General features: G+C 41.2%; 1 long non-coding RNA gene across 3 annotated transcripts; it reads left to right on the top strand.

The window, feature by feature from the left end:
• Positions 1-778: 778 nt before the first annotated feature.
• Positions 779-9,008, top strand: LOC112218754. 3 transcript variants are annotated; one of them, XR_002948659.2, is made up of 5 exons: positions 779-988; positions 3,870-3,964; positions 4,203-4,367; positions 5,400-6,480; positions 8,719-9,008. It is a non-coding gene; the product is annotated as an uncharacterized LOC112218754 (long non-coding RNA). The 3 variants fall into 3 exon arrangements; XR_006078630.1 differs by lacking the exons at positions 3,870-3,964; positions 4,203-4,367 and having other exon boundaries at positions 795-988; positions 5,400-5,661; positions 5,758-6,480; XR_002948656.2 differs by lacking the exons at positions 3,870-3,964; positions 4,203-4,367 and having other exon boundaries at positions 795-988.
• The last annotated feature ends 8,758 nt before the right edge of the window (positions 9,009-17,766 follow it).

Raw genomic sequence — 17,766 nt, 5'->3', positions numbered from 1 at the left:
GCAGGTAATGCGTTTTTATTATGAGCAGTGAGGGAGGATCGCCCTGCTCAAATCGAGAATCACCAGGCCATGTCAACAAAACTGCATCATGAATCATTGAGTAACATAGAACATGTATTTTCCATCAAATGTATGTTAAAATTTTCAAAGTAATTTTCCTTGGGGATACTGAATCCAAACGCATTACTCCACGTGCTGTCGCTGTCGGCTTTCAATATGGCACTTGGCGCACCCCCAGGGGGCAGCCAAGTTTCAAAACTAATGCAATCAAGTTTTAAAACGTCTCAAACTCCTCCCATTCGGTGAAGCTGCGAGGTAAATCGAACTCCCTCACTGGCACATTAACTTTCCTTCCGGCTGCCTGCATACCAAAGTAACTTTCTCCAATAAGCAATTGTTCCATACAGATTATTTGTATACTAACATAATTAGACATTGTGTAATATCCCCCCACATAAAAAAGTAATTATGTAAGACACTATACCCTATAGCCTCCTACTTACTATAAGCTACTAAAATCCTATAGGCCTATTTTACTATCAAACATTATGGAGGGTCTATTGTAAACATGCACAAGGCAATGGTATATCCATGTGAAGATGTTTATTTTGAAGCCTGAAGGGATTATGTAAACCCCCTGCAGGCCTACTTGCATTGGTTCCATTCGATGCGTTAACGTCGAGTGGTTTGCGGTAAACTGGGTCCCATCGCCATGTGATGTCTTCCAATGTTTGTAAACATGCGTCAACCACATGTGATTCCAACGTAGGCAAAATAATACCAGAATCTGGCCAACGAGCGAACGGAGGCGTGTAATGGGCGGGGTTCGCTTTGGAAAAGTCGATGGGGATACTGTAACAATGTGAGCAGTGCTTCAAGATAGAAAATAATGACATTACACGTTCATAGAAACAGGTGACAACCCAGTTATTGAAAACATGATCTAGCTGAGTGGGTCCCCAAGGGAGGAAAGAAAACATACTTTGAGGTAAGCTATTTCAGGCTGTCCAAGTAGGCAAAGCCATATTTTTATTCTAGGAAATACAGAAATGCATAACCTATTTCAGTAGCTTAATGCAAGCTATGTAGCCTAGTAAAGACTGTTAAATGACTAAAATGTAAATGTTATCTCAAACAATTTCTTAACAAAGTGTATAGGGTATAGCATATAATAAATGCATTATGAATATGATGGTCCTCTCAAAATGTTCTTAATCTTCAAATCAATCTGAAAATGGCAATTTAGTAAGCGATACATAGTGGAGGTAGACATTAATAAAATAAAATTACCATTCTCAATTAGTTACGATCGATAGGTAACTAGGTAAATTTGACTGCGTCAGAGGGAGCGAGTGCTATTGCGACAAACACAGTGGAATCCGGTGGGAATTGAAGTCAAACCACAGATCCTGGAAACCGCTTAGAAACATACCTTGGGGCGATTAAACCTTTACTGAATATAGGATATTTGTTTTGTATAAAGGAATGTCAGGTAGGCTAAAATGTTGGCGACGAGATGGCGTGTGAAACCGGGATTGGGAATAGGATGCTGCGCAAGAGATGGATGTGTGTAAACAATCGTGTCGTAGGAGCGAGGAGGATGTTACGCACTTCATAATGGTAGGTCAATGATGTCCTCGTGGCCATAAACATTATTATCAAACACAACACATCTCAATAATAAAAATAAGAGATATAGAAAAATAACATGTTCTAATATTGTTATAACAAACAATCTATTGATCAATTAATTAAGATGGTGCTTTTATCATCAGTAAATTCGTGTTTGTAAAGGACTACCGGTGCTACTAGCGTTGTTAAATATTAATGTTATGCCTGTATGTGAATGAAGGCCATAATGACACTTATTTTGTTGGGATTGCATGACAGTGCGCACTTGATCAGCATCTGCTAAATGACCAACATGTTAAATGCAAATATAGATGTAAAGAAACCAAAACACCCTGTTCCAATAAGGATGGGGGCGCTGTTCAGCAATATTCCCATGACGGTGTTGCCTTTTCTCTATTCATGGCATCATATTATCATCTCTAGGTAGTTACTTTTCATATTAAAGAGAGTTTAGCACCATATTACAATCATTTACAGACATAATAAACAGCTAAGGGGGCCTAAATGAGCTCAGTTTTATAAATGTGAAAAATAATAGACGCTAAACCCCTAGATTTCTCCCCTTTTGTATTGGAGGCATGCCAGGGCATCCAAGCAGGTTAAGTCCTTTAGCAGGCTTGGCTCGTTTCTACTGGGAGCAGAATAAAACTTACACATGCCAGAAAAAGCCCACATCACAATTGGAGCTTGACACACCTGTTGTGATGCCACTATTGTTGACAGTCAAGCCACAAGCTTCCCAGTCCTGGCCAATGACCCAAACGGTTGATGTCTAGCACCATCCCACTGCTTCCCCCTGGGGGAAGGTCATGAAACTACACAGGTGAAAATGTCTCGGAGTCACAGTACAGGACCATCGCTGACGACACCTGGCAAGTAGATCTGCTTTATGCCACCTCAGGCTAGAAATCTTGTATGTGAAAAATAATGGTGTTTTAAAATAACTTCCCCAGTTATATTCTGAATAGAAATATGCATTTAGCATCTGTGCATTGAAAGCTTGCAGGATGTCGTAGACTCTGGACTCAATGTTTCTTCAGATTTTGATATAAAAACCAACACAAAATAGTTGTTTCATAACAAATGATGCAAATATTTACCATATCCTCCCTCTACTGACCAGTTTATGAACTGACCCACTTTCAGAGACAGCAGTTTTTCTATTATTCTGTGAGGCTGCTGTTCCAGCCAAACAAAAAAGCAGACACACATGCATATATTTTATCTTATGTTTGTAATGTAGTAAGTATTTCAGCTTTTATTTTTATTTTCATTTATTTTTGTGTTTTTTTTCTCCTGTAAAACACGTTGCGTTTCATTCCATGTCTGAAATGTGCTGTATAAATAAAGCTTGATTTTGACATCTAACATCAATGCATTTGTTGAGGACTATGAAAGAAAGACATGTACAACTAAATTGAGTTTAGAAATAGCAAATGCTATTTTTGTCTGTCAATACTCAGTATCTCTCAATCTGTAGCAATGGCAAGAAAACATCCAAACTAAATGTTGTTTACTGCAGGAACTGAATCACCTGTAAATTCAATTTAGAGAAAACAGCAACCCTGGCACGTGTCTTTACAACGGATCCCTTCTACATGGAGATGAGTGTTTGGGAGGTGGAATACTGCTAAAGAGATGAAAGTGTTCAAATTAAACCCCACTGCCTGCTGGATGATGATGTATAAATAGACAAGTGGGAAGAAGCGGTGTTCGTTCACAGGCATCATTATCAGCTCTGCACTTAAAAGTGCTGCTGAGGGGAAAAACCTATTGTGCTCATATTATTAAAATGTGCATCGCTTTGTTATTTTCCCTGTTAAAAATACTATTCTTTCCAATATGTCAGTGAGATGCACAACTCCATTCCAGTAATTCCCTGCATATACAGTAGTAAGTACTTTCATGTTAAGCCTAGTGAGTTTATAGACTACAAAGTATTTGTACGAAACAGACAGACCTCATAGGCAAAAAACTGCAGATAATTTGTCTTCCACTCTGTGATGCACACAAACCACCTCTTTGATCATGTGACGTGCAGCTTACATTTCACTACAGACAGAGCAAGAGGTGGAACAGAGTGTACAGGGTGTTAGCCAACTCTTCCGTCAATAGCCTTGCTGCTAACCCCACCCTCCTGCCAGCAAAACACAATGTCACGCATATCAGGAGCCTGAGCAGGTTGCCCACTATCTCATCTCTCACAGAATTTCTCAATTCGTTGCTTTTCCTTTCAGAGTCCCTGGGGTATCACTGCACCTCAGCAACGTAGACAACAAAGCTTTGCTACACCTTCTCTCCTTCATTGCAGAGTGGCTGATGTGTAGAGAGGGTAGCTATTTCTGTAATTTACCATATAAATCAATGTGCCCCCTCCCTCTTACATTATACAACATATAAGACATGGGAATATATTCATCATATTATTTCATAGGATTAACTTTTGAATGTACATGTTTGAATGTTATTATAGTCTCTGTCATCTCATTGCATGGTAGATAAATTAGGACCTCTAATCTATAAGAGGATAATCTGTCTATGCTTTTTGTCACCTGCCCCCCTCCACCCAGCCCTCCATGTTGCGTCTGGAACCCATGCAAATGCTCTAGCCTTGAATGACCTGTACCAGTGCCTTTCCCCTTCTCAACAACAGCCACTCCTGCCTCATCATAGACAATGGGATGTCCTAAAATGAGTAAAGCATGCCTTAAAGTATAAATGGCTCTACAAACAATGTACGTACCCTATATCAAATTACATCAAATTGTATTGGTCGTGAACACATTTTCAGATACAATCGCAGGTGCAGTGAAATGCTTATGTTTCTAGCTCCAACAGTGCAATAGTTAAAACTATAGGTTTTGCAATAACAACTGGCACCCTGTTGACTGCCTAAAAAGGGCCACAAAATGGCCTCACAAAACCAAAACAGGCCTTTGTTTTGGTTTAAAAGGGTACGATGTGCCTTTAAAAGCAGTAGACAGTCAGGTGACTTGGTAAGCAGAAGCAAACTCAGCTCTGAAACAGAAAACAGAGCAACTGCGAACAGTAGAGAGAGGGTGCGCGAGGGACCCAGTTCACGATGACAATGTTAAAGCTGTGAGGAAAGAGAAGAGCAAAAACAGGGAGAGGGAAGAGAGAGGAGGAGCTTGCGGTGGCTCTTAAACTAGATGACAACGTAGTGGTGAGTCTGCCAGCCTGAGTAGTTTAAATAGCTGCATTTGTTTTTAGGTATACAGTGGGAATGTTTGGAGAAAGAACAACTGCATCACCCCATTGGAGAGACTGTGCTTCTGTTTGTGAGTGAGGCTAACTGTCAGACTAAACTCGTATTGTTGACGTGAGAAAATAAAACAACTGTAGCAGTCAGTGTAGTGAGAATATGGCCAGAGGGGTGAGAGACAGGAAATTGTGACAGGGAGACAGAGGAGGAGATTTTGGAATTAGTTGCTACGTCAGTTTTTCCACATCCGCAGGGCAACAGCATGTTGAGGCCAGGGTCATTTTATTTTCGATCAGGCAGAACTTTAAAGCCTTGGTTTACCTTGAGGGTTTACCTTGCCGTGCATTTTGTTATGTTTGTATTTATTAACTGTGCTCTACAGCATTGTCATTTGAGATTCTGTATTCATCCAAGGAAGAGTGTGGATAAGCTGCAGGATGCTGATTGTGTGGCGCACATTACCCGGGTTGCAGCCAGATTTTCAGATGTACTTCTTTGGAATGAATATCCTTGCAGTGAGAGATATGTTTTCTTCTCATTCCAGATCATTTCTCCTCTGAACGACTCTCACAGCTGCAGTGAAAACCTCGATGGGTCAAAAAAGTGCATGCATGTCAGGTGTGGACAGAGGGAGGGTCAGGGGAGGATACATGTACAAGGCACATGTTGATTTTCAGAAAATCCGCAGGAGACCATGAAGAGATGGGTAGAGGACTTCTTTTTTTTTACCCTGGCCTGGGTTCGTCCACGGTGCCATCCAGTTGCACCCGCCCACCCTACCCACTTTTCCTGCAGTGAGCTCTGGGGTGAGTGGCGTACATCTCCTGCCAGGAAATTAGTTGCTGTGTGGCTCTTGAAGGCCCATGCCTTGATGCAGTGATCTCTACTTCTCTCCTCCTCAGTGTCCCAGCAGAGGGACAAGCTGGATCTGTGCCTTTTTCTTCCCTCATCTCTCTCACTTTCTCCCTGCCTCTCTTGCTCTCTCCAATCCCATGTCAGTCAGTCAGGGGAGGGATCCGAGTTGTGCTTCCTGGAAGAGCTTCTCTCTTAAAGCGGCACAACAGAGTCCTGTATATCATGGTTCCATATGAGAGGAGTCGTTAAACTTGCTCGCTTGGTGACTCAACATAAGCAGCAGTCGTAATCGGATGGGATACTTTCTCATGCAGCAACTGGACCACAGGCTAAGTGGATGCATTTCCCCCCTATTAGTCTATGAGGAGGACCCTGTGTCCTCTTATTGGATGACAACCAGGAAGTGGAAGATGGCCACTAATTGGCTTTAGAGGCATTGTTGTTTTTGGTTTTATGGTAGAGATCTTTTAAAATGTAGCGTGATTGAGGAAGACAGTGACTATTTTAACCCAGATATTGTGTTCCTAGTTCTGAGTACAGTTAGATACTTTTATCCTCTTTCTCTCTCCAATTCTGCATAACCAACACAGTAACTCATTCCTTGAAACACACACTCACTTAAACAGTGAAGATGACACTCATCTCTCTTATGTTGTCTCTGGCAGAGCTGAGACCCGATGGTGGCCAGAAAGATGGGATGCATCCCAGAATGCTATTAAGCAGAGAGATGGGCCTGCAGTTCTCTACTTGACAACATGCATCTGTACAAGGTAATCAAATGTTCTCTCATACAACTCGGAGATGAAATCAAATTCAACCTTACCAACAGACTTAGTGAAACTCTACACATGATTCCAAGCCATGAACCTCTGTGATTTAGTTAACTCCAGAAGTCCTTACAGTTTGATTGGCTAAATAGTCTCTTGAGTTTCTCGTCGTCATATCTGGGAGATACATGCCAGCGTAGCCGGAAATAATTTTTGGTATCACAAATTGTTCTGGCAATTTTAACATAGAAACTTAATTGTGAGGAAGGATGTTTGATATGCTTTTTACATTTGTATCACACAACATTTTTTTCATCATGATGAAAGGGGCCTTTTTAGGACATTTTTGACCTATACATGCCTCCTGTAACAGCCTATGATCTGTGGATTGTACATACATACAGAAAATACAGAAAAATTCTTATTTATTAAAAAAATATATATTACTCTGTCAAAAGTACCCATTTTGGTTGTGTTTATTTTAAGACATATTGTTTGGAACAAGTACATAAAGATTTCAGAGTGGGCTCGCTGCAAATTCTGAAGGTATGATCAATTTTATGTGCACTACCAACACAGTGAATGGGGAAATGGATTCAAAGGGAACTCCCTCTGCTGGTGATTTGCTGAATGTGCAATCCTAAAGGAAGGCTGTTGGTCATTAACCAATCATGTCAATTTCATCATTAAAAGTAACAGAGAGCCCACCGTTGAAATTGTACGTGTTGTTACGAATTTGACGTATTGTATTTTTACAAACAATGTGTCCTAAAATAAGCTAATTCAAAAAGGGTAATTTTGAGATATTAATATTAATATGTTTAAATTTGAATAAATTCATTTGAAAATGTTTATTTCAGAATCTAGGCTATATCAACCCTATAAGGAGTAAAATGACACCAATATGTTATTTTTTTTTATCAGGTACGTTGACTGAGAACACATTCTCATTTACAGCAACAACCTGGAGAATAGTTACAGGGGAGAGGAATGAACCAATTGTAAACTGGGGATGATTAGGTGACCGTGATGGTATGAGGGTCAGATTAGGAATTTAGCCAGGACACCAGGGTTAATTTATCGCAACACCCCTACAATAAGTGCCATGAGATGGAGGGTGGTATGCTGCTGGCGGTGTCTGTATCATGTACGGTTCACAGAACATAGGGTGTTACAGGAGGCATGTATACGTCTAAAATGGGCCTAAATGGCTCTTTGACAAGATCAAATCAAATTGTATTTGTCACATGCGCTGAATACATCTTACTGTGAAATGCTTACTTACAAGCCCTTAACCAACAATGCAGTTCAAAAAATAGAGTTAAGATAAAGAAAATTATATATTTTACAGCTCAATCGTGATCTTAAGATTGGCCATGCTATAATAATGGCAAGGGGAAAGTACTGAACATATAAGATATTGTTAAAACCTCTTAAGGATCGTAACCTTTTTTAAATGTCCACCTAAAATGACATACCCAAATCTAACTGCCTCTAGCTCAGGGCCTGAAGCAAGGAAATGCATATTCTTCATACCATTTGAAAGGAAACACTTTGAAGTTTGTGGAAATGTGAAATTATTGTAGGAGAATACAGAGATAGCAGGGGTTCAAACTGTAGAACCCAGTTCCTACATTTCAATATAAAAATGTATTTTATCAAACAACACTATGCTATATTTTATCTCTGGAACACTCAGGATGACAAATCAGAGCACAATTACTGAACGTAAGTACATTATTTACCTTCAGAGGTGAATGTATCAAACCAGTTGCCGTGATAAAAGTTTTGTTGTTGTTGGCAGCAGTGTATGTGCAACGTTTTAGACTGATGCAATGATCCATTGCAGTACTGTTCAAAATGTTATCAAGTCTGCCCAAATGTGCCTAATTGGTTTATTGATACATTTTCAAATTCATAACTGTTCACTCTCTTCAAACAATAGCATGGTATTTTTTCACTGTAATAGCTACTGTTAATTGGACAGTGCAGTTAGATTAACAATAATTTAAGCTTGCTGCCCATATAAGACATGTCTATGTCCTGGACAGTTTGCTGTTACTTGTGTCATTCTAGTCACATTAGGGCATGTTAGCAACAACCCTCCCAGTATAGGGACACTGATCCCGTAGATCCTTAAGAGGTTTTAATGGGGTGGTGGTGTTGTACCTAACCAGCTGTGGAGGCAGGATGTTGGACAACTGCTCAATTGGTGACACTGGGCATCTTCTTCCTTCTAAGGTATCCATGATGATGGTACATGTGCACCTTGGCTTTGGTACCCATCCTGCAAAGATGTCTTAAATCAAAATCTGTTGATACCGTGCATTCGGAAAGTATTCAGGTCTTTATGGTAGAGTGGCCAGATGGAAGCCACTCCTCAGTGGAATGCTCAGCCTACTTGGAGTGTGTGGGCTGTCATGTGCCTTTTTATAGACTCTCAGACCATGAGAAACAATGTTCTCTGGTCTGATGAAACCAAGATTCAACTCTTTGGCCTGAATGCCAAGCGTCATGTCTGGAGAAAACCTGGCACCATCCCTACGGTGAAGCATGGTGGTGGTGGCAGCATCATGCTGTGGGGATGTTTTTCAATGGCAGGGACTGGGAGGCTAATCAGGATCGACAGAAAGATGAACGGAGCGAAGTACAGAGAAATCCTTGATGAAAACCCGCTCCAGAGCACTCAGGACCTCGGAAGGTGAACGTTCACCCCAGTCTAACTGGACAACGACCCTAAGCACACAGCCAAAACAATGCAGGAGTGGCTTCGGGGCGAGTCTCTGAATTTCCTTGAGTGGCTCAGCCAGAGTCCGTACTTGAATCCGATCTAACATCTCTGGAGAGACCTGAAAATAGCTGTGCAGCGACGCTTCCCATCCAACCTGACAGAGCTTGAGCTGATCTGCAGAGAAGAATGGGAGAAACTCCCCAAATAAGAGAGGCTGTAATCGCTGTCAAAGGTGCTTCAACAAATTACTGAGTAAAGGGTGTAAATGTGATATTTCTGTTTATCTGTAATACATTTGAAAACATTTCTAAAAACCTGTTTTTGCTTTGTCATTATGGGGTATTGTGTGTAGATTGATAATGGAAAAATAATAATTTAATCCATTAAGGCTGTAACATAACAAAATGTGTAAAAGGTCAACGGGTCTGAATACTTTCCGAATGCACTTTACATGATAGTACTAGTAATAATTTTGACAAATCCAAAAGAAGAGATGAGAAATGTAAAGATATGTAATTCGTATTTCTGCATGATGCCAAAAGTGATACATTGATGACCTGATGATGGTTGAATAACTGAAACGTTTGTCTATGCACTTTTTAGCCCTTATGATTGACATCATGCTATGATAAATTGCACTTGCCTTTTAAGCCTATTTTCATGCAAATGTGGCTGATACTGTTCAATAAGGACTGAAAGCAATGCACAGACAGCACCCACTGTTTATTCAACAGTTGATAATAACCATTTTTATTCTGAAACTTCTAAAGGGCTGGATGACTTGGGAGGCCAATGCAGACTCATACACAGCCCTGTTCATAACTTCCCCTGGAAACTGGTTTCAGACAGTGTTTTAGAGTATCAATAACATATCTAGCACCATTTGAAATCAGTGTTCTTGGTGTAAGAAAGACACAATTTAAAGCAGGATGGATGAAGGCATACAGTAGGCCTACATCGGTCTCATAATTTCTCACACATTTGGCATGGCGGATATTGTTAACGTAATTTGCCCCCCCCCCTCACACCTTGCCGCCCTCCTTCATGACCCCTCTTGCCAAGGTTGACCATTTTCTTTTGGTGTTTAGAGTCTCCTCTATTTCTAGCACCATTTGAAATCGGTTACAATGTCGGGGGAATATCATTTGAACAGAAGATGAAAAACACCCTTGGATTCACCCACACATTTAAGAGTTGTCTTTGACCAACTCACATTATTTTTGCTCAAAGTTCAAGTAGGCTTTACCAAAGGGCCACAGTTGTGAAATGTTCATTGACTTCAGCTTGCAAAGCTTTTTAATTTTAATAGTTTTTCATGTTGCACATTATGAGACATAATGAAGGACATGTTGATGCAGGTGAGTGGTTTTCAGGTGAGTTAGCTGTTACCATAGACTTTCAGTCATTAGCATTGACTTTAACTTAAAAATGGAAGAAGATAAAGGGCTTCCATGCCAATATCCCAAATGATCCCTGATAAAGCAGATGATGATCAAATGATAAAGCAGTTTATCAGGTTTTTACCACAGGTTTATACAAGCAAACCATCTATGACAGGCATGCACCCCTTTTTTGAAGGCCCTCGGATCAATCCCCCCCCAGGCGGGGTCTCAATTTACTGTTGCTAGTTAGAATGGTATAATACACAAGGTGCAATTTCAAAACGTGGCTGTGCATCAGCAGTTTTTCTCTTATGTCCTGCACTGATTGTAACTCATTAAGCCCAAGTCAGCTAAACATTTTTAAATTGGTAAATTAGTCTAGCGGCCAGCTTTCTAAACTTGTAGTAGGCCTAATCATGGTTGAATTACTGACCGGGGTCCCCCATTGATTTTGTTAGTCACTCTCACTCAGATCTCATATTAAAAACTGCAAACATTTATCTCCACCCAATGACAAAAATTTGTAGAATTGCAGGAAATTAGTTGTAAAACTAATTTTCCTCTGCCCAATGGCAAAATGAGTAGAATTACATGAAATTTGTTATGAAATTGCAAACTCTTCTCTCAGCCCTATGGCAAAATGTGTATAATTTCAGCATGTTACTGCAGCCCCTTATGATGAGTTCAGATTTTTGTGTGGCCCCCACCACCATCAAAGTTGCCCAACCCTGATCTATGGTGTTCCAGTTTGCGTTCGCACAGGAATTTTCTGGAAAGTTCCACACGTGGATGTAGGGAAAGCCTTGCTGAACCAGAAGTGTATTCATTACGTAGATTCTGTTGCAAAATGTTTCACAACAGAAACAGTTTATTCCAAACGTAAAATGTTTTGCACCGAAAACAAGAGTTTCTATTGGTGAAATTCAGGTAGTTCCATCCCTGTTTCGCTACATTTGGTGTTTGATTCTTTAACGGTTTTCGTTGCAACACTTACGGTGAATCCCAAACCATCCCCTCATTCACATTACCAATAAGCATTCCGTTATGTTGCGCCGGATGTCATGCATTTCAATGGGGACGTCCAGAAAGGAGTGGAAACACAAAACCCCTTGCAGTTGAGGCTTCCATTGCAAGACGGAATCCACCTATTTTGAAAATGTTAAAACTATTCATAGTCTTCAGCCCAGCCAGTCCTATGGAGTCAAATTCACACCACATGTATTGAATTCAAAATGAAATCAATCCTGAACATGAAATATAAAGTTGAGAATGTAATCATTATACTTTCAAGGACGGGTGAAATAATGGGATGTTGAAATCAAAAACCAAACAATTGGAAGCAAAATGTATATAATTGTAAACAAAAATAAAACATCAAAACCCCAAAACTTGCAAGCAAATCATTTTAAAGCTAGGGCAAAACTCCCATCAGCCACTCTTTGGGCTACAATACCTATTTTACAAGGAGCCCCTCGGACCCATCATGACTGGACTACCGATGTAATTCGCCCGAGGGTTTTTTTCAACTGGCTCCTCCATGGAGACGTCCCCTGAATGCCCATCTGCTAGCCTGCTAGTCACGGCCCACTAGCTGTCTAGAGCATATCGGACTGTTAGCTGAAGAGGCGCATCGGACAAATTCTTTGGCCACTATACCTATTTTGCCAATTGGCCTGGACCTCTTTACCACACGGAGCCCTGCTGATCCATGACGACTGGTCTCCCGACGTAACAGCACGAGGGGGCTACAACAGACTTCTTCCGTCGCAACTACCTCTAAGGCCCTTCTAAAAGCTTGCTATCCCCGGCCCGCTAGCTGTCTGAATCGCCGTGTCCCCTGCCCGCCGAGCTACTCACTGGACACCTATAATCACTCGGCTACGCGTGCCTCTCCCTAATGTCAATATGCCTTGTCCATTGCTGTTTTGGTTAGTAATTATTTCACTGTAGAGCCTCTAGCCCTGCTCAATATGTTAATAGTTAACCCTTTAGTTCCACCTCCCACACATGCGGTGACCTCATCTGGTTTAAATTATGTTTCTAGAGACAATATCTCCCTCATCGTCACTCAATGCACAGGTTTACCTCCACTGTATTCACATCCTACCATACCCTTTGTCTGTACATTATGCCTTGAATCTATTCTACCGTGCCCAGAAACATGCTCCTTTTACTCTCTGTTCTGAACGTACTAGACAACCAGTTCTTATAGCCTTTAGACGTACCCTTATTGAAAGATTAGTGGAATCTGTGTGGGTTAGGATGACTGACATTGAAGGTGAACAGGTGGTCACGTGTCAGGTGACAGAGGAATGGATGAGACTGAGGCAGGAATTCCTATAACCATAAAGTGGTATATTTACTGAGTAGTCTGTGCTGCATCACAAAGGAAACAAATAACATGTATCCAATCAAATTCCTCATCCCAAAGATCATATCATAACAATCATTCATGATTAACATAATTAGGGAAGTCAACAATCCAGTTCATTAAGAAGTCAATAGTAATCATCCGTGAGTCATTTAGGCTTGTAACTATTTATCATAAATCAGGAAAGAATACAAACAGTGAATGGTTATTCAATCTATAATCCCCATTAGTTTGGTATCAAAGTCGATCAGTTAGCAAATAATGACGTTTCTCATTTCACCCTTTCAATTGTCTTAATGTGTACATATAATTAATTTCATTACATATTAACCATATCGATTGCATAATTGGCCTATGAGGATCCGTAGGGCCATGATCATTGGCAATTCACATTACACAATATGTTTGAAGCGTGCGCTCCAAGCTGCGCTCCGCGGTAATAACTATAAGCAATAACTGATGGCCCACTCCCCCCATCGCCACAGATAGTTCAGATGAAAGGTAACAGAGTAGGTGGATTTACATGGATTCATGGACGCACAGAACTTCTGGATTAGACGGAGTTAAGGAACAGAAAGCAGCGAGATCAGGCGATGGCAATTTCCTCCTTTTATGGAGTTGAGATCTGTCGGACATTTCCACCTGACCCAATTAAAGCTGAGTAAGTGGCAATGAATTAAAGGATTATTCCACCAACTCCATGGGCCTTTTCTACACTTATCCTACTCCTCCTCTGTTCCTCTGGTGATGGAGAGTTAATCCAGGCCCTGCAGTGCCTAGCTCCACTCCCATTCCCCAGGCACTCTCATTTGTTGACTTATGTAACCGTAAAAGCCTTTGTTTCATGCATGTTAACATTAGAAGCCTCCTCCCTAAGTTTGTTTTATTCACTGCTTTAGCACACTCTGCCAACCCAGATGTCCTAGCCGTGTCTGAAAACCTTGACATTTCCATCCCTAACTATAACATTTTCCGACAAGATCGAACTTCCAAAGAGGGCAGAGTTAGCCTGCAGAGTTCTGTCTTACTATCCAGATTTGTGCCCAAACTATTTGAGCTTCTACTTTTAAAAATCCACCTTTCCAGAAACAAGTCTCACCTTTGCCGCTTGCTACAGACCACCTTCTGCCCCCACCTGTACCATATGTGAATTGATTGCCCCCCATCTATCTTCAGAGCTCCTGCTGTTAGGTGACCTAAACTGGGACATGCTTAACACCCCAGCCATCCTACAATCTAAACTTGATGCCCTCAATCTCACACAAATTATCAATGAACCTACCAGGCACAACCCCAGATCTGTAAACATGGGGACCCTCAAAGATATCATCCTAACCAACCTGCCCTCCAAATGCACCTCTGCTGTCTTCAACCAGGATCTCAGCGATCACTGCCTTATTGCCTTCATCCGTAATGGGTCTGCGGTCAAACCCCCACCCCTCATCCCTGTCAAACGCTCCTTAAAACACTTCAGTGAGTAGGCCTTTCTAATTGACATGGCCCGGGTATCCTGGAAGGATATTGACCTCATTCCGTCTGTAGAGGATGCCTGGTTATTCTTTAAAAGTGCTTTCCTCACCATCTTAAATAAGCATGCCCAATTCAAAAAATGTAGAACCTGTAACAGATATAGCCCTTGGTTCATTCCAGACCTGACTGCCCTTGACCAGCACAAAAACATCCTGTGGCATACTGCATTAGAATCGAATAGCCCCCGCGATATGCAACTTTTCAGGGAATTTAGGAACCAATAAATACACAGACAGTTAGGAAAGCAAAGGCTAGCTTTTTCAAACAGAGATTTGCATCGAAAAAGTTCTGGGACACTGTAAAGTCCATGGAGAATAAGAGCACCTCCTCCCAGCTGCCCACTGTACTGAGGCTAGGAAACACTATTACCACTGATAAATCAGATTGAGAATTTCAATAAACATTTTTCTATGGCTGGCCATGCTTTCCACCTGGCGACCCCTACCCCGGTCAACAGCCCTGCAACCCACACGGCAACTTGCCCAAGCCTCCCCCATTTCTTCTTTACCCAAATCCAGATAGCTGATGTTCTGAAAGAGTTGCAAAATCTGGACCCCTAGAAATCAGCCGGGCTAGACAATCTGGACCCTCTCTTTCTACAATTATCTGCCAAAATTGTTGCAACCCCTTTTACTAGTCTGTTCAACCTCTCTTTCGTATCATCTGAGATCCCCAAAGATTGGAAAGCTGCCGCGGTCATCCCCCTCTTCAAAGGGGGACACACTCTACACCCAAACTGCTACCGACCTATATCTATAAAGCCCTGCCTTTCTAAGGTCTTTCGAAAGCCAAGTTAACAAACAGATCACCGACCATTTTGAATCCCACCATACCTTCTCCGCTATGCAATCTGGTTTCCAAGCTGGCCATGGGTGCACCTCAGCCACGCTCAAGGTCCTAAACGATATCATAACCACCATCGATAAGAGACAATACTGTGCAGCTGTATTCATCGACCTGGCCAAGGCTTTCGACTCTGTCAATCTTCAAATTCTTATTGGCAGACTCATCAGCCTTGGTTTCTCAAATGACTGCCTCGCCTGGTTCACCAACTACTTCTCAGACAGAGTTCAGTGTGTCAAATCAGAGGGCCTGTTGTCCGGACCTCTGGCAATCTCTATGGAGGTGCCACAGGGTTCAATCCTCGTGCCAACTTTTTTCTCTGCATACATCAATGATGTCGCTCTTGCTGTTGGTGATTCTCGGATCCACCTCTACGCAGACGACACCATTTTGTATGCTTCTGGCCCTTCTTTGAACACTGTGTTAACCAACCTCCAGACGAGCTTCAATGCCACACAACTCTCCTTCCGTGACCTCCAACTGCTCTTAAATGCAAGTCAAACTAAATGCATGCTCTTCAACCGATCGCTACCCACACCTGCCCGCCCGTCCGGCATCACTACCCTGGACGGTTCTGACTGAGAATATGTGGACAACTACAAATACCTAGGTGTCTGGTTAGACTGTAAACTCTCCTTCCAGACTCACATTAAGCATCTCCAATCCAAAATTACATCTAGAATTGGCTTCCTATTTCACAACAAAGCATCCTTCACTCATGCTGCCAAACATACCCTCGTAAAACTGACTATCCTACCGATCCTTGACTTCGGCGATGTAATTTACAAAATAGCCTCCAACACTCTACTCAGCAAATTGGATGCAGTCTATCACAGTGCCATCCGTTTTGTCACCAAAGCCCCATATACTACCCACCACTGTGACCTGTATGCTCTCGTTGGCTGGCCCTCGCTTCATATTCGTCGCCAAACCCACTGGCTCCAGGTCATCTGTAAGTCTTTGCTAGGTAAAGCTCCCCCTTATCTCAGCTCACTGGTCTCCATAGCAGCATCCACCTGTAACACGCGCTCCAACAGGTTTATTTCACTGTTCCCCCCCCAAAGCCAATTCCTCCTTCGGCCACCTTTCCTTCCAGTTCTCTGCTTCCAATGACTGAAACGAACTGCAAAAATCACTGAAGCTGGAGACTCATATCTCCCTCACTAGCTTTAAGCACCAGCTGTCAGAGCAGCTCACAGATCACTGCACCTGTACATAGCCCATCTGTAAATAACCCATCCAACTACCCACATCCCCATACTGTTATTTATTTTGCTCCTTTGCACCCCAGTATCTCTACTTGCACACTCATCTTCTGCACATCTATCACTCCAGTGTTTAATTGCTATATCGTAATTATTTCACCACTATGGCCTATTTATTGCCTTACCTCCCTTATCCTACCTCATTTGCACACACTGTATATAGACATTTTGTATTATTGACTGTATGTTTCTTTATTCCATGTGTAACTTGGTTACACTTTCCCAGCAACCAATCCTTTTGAATACAAATTGCCTACGCTCTTGCCTACATGTACTACCTTTAGGTCACGCTAGTCGTATCTTTGCTTTCATGTCTGTTTCTTTGCTTTCAGTTGGTCAGTTGGTCTGCTAGTTTTGAAGTGATGGTTAGTCTTAACCGAATCAATGATCATGATAGACAGGCTTTTTTTTATTGCCTACTTAAGTAGACCTGACATCACCTCATTTTAGGGTTTTAGCCAATTTACTTCAAAATTGTTAGTCACGGGTCAATAATGTACGGATATTATAAGCATGTCTATCTAATACATTTAATGACAAACCATCTAACTACTTAGATAGACATATGAATTACCTGTTGTGCAGGTGTTGGTAACTGGTTCGCCATACAACTGCGCCAATATCATTTGTCATAGAGTTTTGCTCTCCTTTAAAATTATTTGCTTACAAGTTTTGGGGTTTTGCTTTTGATGTCTTATTTTTGTTTACAATTCTATACATTTTGCTTCCAATTGTTTGGTTTTTGATTTCAACATCCATTATTTCACCCATCCTCAAAAATATAATTTTACATTCTCAACTTTATTTTTCATGTTCACGATTTATTTTATTTTTAATTCAATACATATAACATGAAATTGGGCCCATAGTAATAACTTAAAATTAAAATAATTATTAGGTGTAAGTTGCTTGCTACAATGGTATCGTCGACCTAGCCTAGCTTTTAGCTAGCTGCTCTGCAGTGCAAGTTAGCTTGACTTGCTATAAAGTTAGAGAAACAAGTTGAGAAAAAAGTAACTAAACCAAATATGTTTTATTATCACATTAAACAATATATTTATCCTGTCTTGAATGAAAATGTCATATTTTGCAATCTTCCAAAATAAATGCGATCTCTGATGTTGCGGTACAAACACTGCAAGTCCGTTTTTTTAATCAAATTGTGCA

The sequence above is a fragment of the Oncorhynchus tshawytscha genome, linkage group LG02, assembly GCF_018296145.1.
Source record: "Oncorhynchus tshawytscha isolate Ot180627B linkage group LG02, Otsh_v2.0, whole genome shotgun sequence".
In the NCBI taxonomy this organism is placed as follows: Eukaryota; Metazoa; Chordata; class Actinopteri; order Salmoniformes; family Salmonidae; genus Oncorhynchus; species Oncorhynchus tshawytscha.
The sequence above is the reverse complement of the archived record's forward strand: the minus strand, read 5'-3'. Positions and strand labels throughout refer to the sequence as shown.